This window comes from Macrobrachium nipponense, chromosome 30 (genome assembly GCF_015104395.2).
Source record: "Macrobrachium nipponense isolate FS-2020 chromosome 30, ASM1510439v2, whole genome shotgun sequence".
Classification (NCBI taxonomy): Eukaryota; Metazoa; Arthropoda; class Malacostraca; order Decapoda; family Palaemonidae; genus Macrobrachium; species Macrobrachium nipponense.
Window position 1 is genome coordinate 34,357,462 of NC_087218.1, and position 4,466 is coordinate 34,361,927.

Sequence of the window (4,466 nt, forward strand, 5' to 3'; positions counted from 1 at the left end):
TTGATGGCTTCCTCAACATACAGGTCATGTCCTAGTTGAGAGCTACTAAGGTTAAGCAGGCTAAGAGGCAGGACCTATGAAGTCAGCTACCTTAGTAGGTAAGGAACCAAGGAGTATTTTAAAATTTTTCATTTAAAGTTTTAATCTCCAACGTTGTTGCTGTCTTTGACCCACCTCCAAATGTGTCAGTCAGCTATATAAATACCTGCCAGGTAAGTGTCATACATAAAAATGAAGTTTTTATGATAAAACAAATTTTTATGTATACTTACCTGGCAGGTACATATAATTAAATTCCCACCCTCCTCCCCTCAGGAGACAGGGTTCAGAGAAAATCTGACGAAAATGGGAATAGTTCCGAGCACCAGCGCCATGGGAACAGGGTGGCGAGCACCTGAACTAGCGGTTGCCGAGAGTTTTGAAAATTCTGCCAGTGCGACAGAGGATTATTGCTATATATATATACCTGCCAGGTAAGTATACATAAAACTTTGTTTTATCATAAAAACTTCATTTTTCAGAGGCATGAAACTCCCAATTTTCTCTCCTTGAAGGGAGATTAGACAGAACTCGATGAAAAATTTTCTTGACTAACTTCAGTTTATGACAAGATGACCCAAAGATTGAACCCGAGATACCAACCTCTAGCTAAATTCCAAGAGATGAACTCATTGGAATTCTCTCTGTCTGTCTTGCACGTCTCGGAACAACCAAGAGGGTTAAGAGAACATGTAAGGAGAAGAAAGGGTATTCCTACCTATGCTGGTAGAAGAGCCAACAAGAGGGGTAAGCTGTGGGGTATCATCAACCTGTGATGATGACGGTACAGGAAATGGCATTGTTTGTTATAGCAAAGCAACCTGAGGAGATTGTAAGTTTGCTTGAACAGAGCCGAGCACTCAATTCAGTTGATCCATTATGCAGCAAATGAGCCGAACCAAGCCTAAACCAACTGATGGCATGAACGCAACAGAGTACGTATTGGCTCGGCATGCAAATCATACCAAGAGAAGACTCGTCTGCTAAGAAAAATCACTTTAGTCCCTAAATACTCTAATCTCCTTCGAGGCTGAAGCCCCTCAAAAAGAAAGCTTAAAGGGGAATTCCATATCTGCAATCCTATGTGTTCGGACGAAGACCCAAGACACGACGGATATGACCTGACCAAGCAGTGGGCAGGTGGTATTGAAACACCCGACATGTCTCGGCACCTTGCTCTCGTTCTGTGCCTAAATCAGACAAAAGAGAGAACCCTCTGGCACTGGTTTTGAAAGTGCCCTCGATTCTGCAGAATTCCTGGTGCTCAAAAAACTCTCCAGTTTAGTGCTGCAAAGTACTTAGATTAATTGTCCCTAATCTCGAAGATCTATTTCCCTGTCCATGTTCATTAACATTCCGAGTCAGGATGTGCCCGGGCATCCTTTGATCAATGGTTCTGTCTTGAAGCAAGTCGTGTGGTTCCTGAGCAATTTATAGCAGCTCACCGGCTTGCTAGGCCTATCGTGAGCCCTCAGAGCTGTTAATTTGTACCATCCATAAGCCTATTGCTTCCTGAAGGGTCACAGAGGTTCCAACATAACCCCCAAAGCAGTCTTACGGTAGGCTTAAGCCACTGCACCTCTACAAGGTTACATAGCTCCTTGTCCCAATGTGTATTGGCCTTGGGACCACCTTGGGGATATAAAGATTTGAGGATATTGTACAAGTTAAAGAATTGGTACTTTAGTTTTGTTCATTTTCTTTGCCCCATAAAAAATGTCTTGGCCCCACCTAGGTTCCCCAACTGAGGGAATGTCAGTTATGCTACTTACTGGAGATGGTGATAAACATAAACCAGATAAAATGACACCAATAGTCAAATCTAGATAAGGCATTATAGACTGGAAAGTAAATTTGCATCCTAGATATTGGTACAACTTTTATGTAGCTAGTATGCCTCAAAAGAAATCTAGAACACCCAACTTGAGGAAACTCGACCAGGAGGACTTCAGCCCTAAGTCTCGTATATAGCACAGTAAGGCGTATCTAATTGAATAAATCAGAAGCCGAGGGTGAAGTGATCCAAAACTTGTTTTATTGCAGTGTCTTACCAAACAATTATACAGCTGTAGGTTCCCTACAAAATTCAAACTTAGTGATAGCACTGACGTAGGTGATAGTGTCTTCCCAGGAACAGGTACAACAGACCAGGTGTAGATAATTCATTCTCTGCCAGCTCCCGGTGAACATCGGTGGTCAGTGCAGACCTTTCTTCATCGGTTTGGATGGTTCTTTCCTGCCATATTTGGTGAAGTACTTAGCTTTGTGTTTTGCTAAATTGTGGTTAATTAGCTAGTTAGCTTTTCAAATTTTTGTGGCATTACTGTATACCATCATGTCTGACTAGTCTGTCAGGAGTTTGGTTTTGTGCTGGAGGGTGCAGGACTAGGTTAGTTGAGCAGATATATGATTCGCACTCAGTGCATTAAATGTAGAGGCTCTGAGTGTACTTGGGAGTGTACATTTGAGAAATGTAGGGATTGTAGTGAACATCAATGGAAAGGTTTTGTCTCACTCTGATAAAATTATCAAGGATAGGAAGAGGAGGGCAGCTCTTAGAGCTGAAAATAAAGCTAGTTTAGCCTCTTCTGCTTCTCTTGTTGAAGCACCTGTTCCTGTTTCTTCCCTTCCTCCACATGCTCTGTCTCCGATCTTGAGTCCCCCTCCTCCTTTATCAGCTCTACATGGCGTTAATTCTAATACCATTGCCAGCCTTGAATATAGGTTTGTGTGAGGGATGGCTGTTTGTCCCACAGTTCTATACGAAGGTCCCTGTCCTGCTCCCCCATCTCGGGAAGAAGATATACTGGAGGTTCAAGGGGAGACTGGTGGGGATTGCCCACAAGCAGTCACTCCCTCTGTCGATCCTGCAGTGCACTAGCAGGAGTTTTATTAAATGTCGTTGGAAAGGAGTTTCATTTGGTGCTATATTATCTGCGGATTCGAGTGATTTTTCGCCTGTAGGACGTCATAAATGGCGTAATTCTTAAGCTTCACGGCCTTTGAAGAGACGTTCGACTGAAGAGGACCAGAGAAGTGGATAAGAGTCCACGGCCCCTCTTGCAGCATCACTACATGGACTTTGCCTCATAGTTGTAAGTCAGCAACAGACTTAGACTTACTTGAAGAGCATCTTGTGTTCAAAGCATTCAACTCATTTGCATATGACGAGTGCTGCTTCGGCTTCTCGTTTTGAGCATTCTTTGACAGGTGCAAAGCCTTTGGTGTCGACACTTACAACGGCTGCTTCGACTTCGACTCAAGATGATTCGAAATTGGCCTCTCTTTGTTGTCAGTTGGAGGAGTTAATAAGATTGGTGAAAGGAAATCAGCAAAGTCCTAAGAGCATGGAGCCTTCTCTATCTCCTGTTTCAACAGATGGTGAAGAACAAGACACCGACCTATCCCGGCTTTGCTTATTCGAGTCTGCTGCGCTACATTCTTGACACAACCAGATTTCCTGCTTCAATTTTCATGATGAGAAGGAAACATTTGAGCTCCCTTCTTCCAAAGCTAGTACTTTCTGAGGCTTGTAAGAGATCTCTTCGTGATGTTGAGGATTGGTTAGCGACCAAGAGGAAGTTAGGGAAAGCTTCCTTCACTTTTCCCCCATCGAACTTCATTAGGAAGAGATGCAGATTCTGTCACTGGAGTTCCTTCTATGGGAGTATCTGCCTCCCAGGGGGATTTCTCTGGTTTGGGAGACGCTAACCGCAGGTCAGTGTTTTCAGCGGCCTGAGTTTACTTTTCGTCTCCTGAGGTGGACCACTTGGTCAAGAATCCCCCCCCCCCCCCAAGATGCTGAAGCCTTATCAAGGAAGGGGGCTTTAGGAATCAGTAGCTGGGCCCTGATGCCCGATAGATTTTTTTTCCCACCTCCAGACCTTTGTGCCCAGCCGTTTGTTCAACCAAGTTAGTCAGCATTTTACCTATTACGATGGTTCTTATTTATTTCTACCTCCTCCTCCTTTTAGGTATGGATTTTTTGTTGATGACATTAACTTTTGACTTATGCTTTGGTTTCAAGGAGGGTGGGGGATGGATGGTGTACCACCTCACCCATAGAACTCAAGTACCTGATGTGATCGAGCAAGGGCAAATTTTAATGTCAGACCCTATCCTAAGTGTCGGGGCGTGATCTGGATGAACTTCACGACGCCTTAGCACCGGGGGTAGGGTGTATGTCCGGATATTACCCAAAGGGTGGCCCTAATAAAGGGATGACCAGTCCTCTTAAGTGTGACTCCATGGTGTTTCTGTAAAGGACTTGCCCATGGAATCCCTCCAAAACTCTAGTCTGGCTACTTAAGAGGCATATGTGCCAAACACTCTATCTCAAAGGTCATTTAAAAGAATGAACATTGAGGAATTTATCTTCTCCTCCAGTGTGGTCTCAGTATTTCACTCACAATAAGTGAAAAAGTATC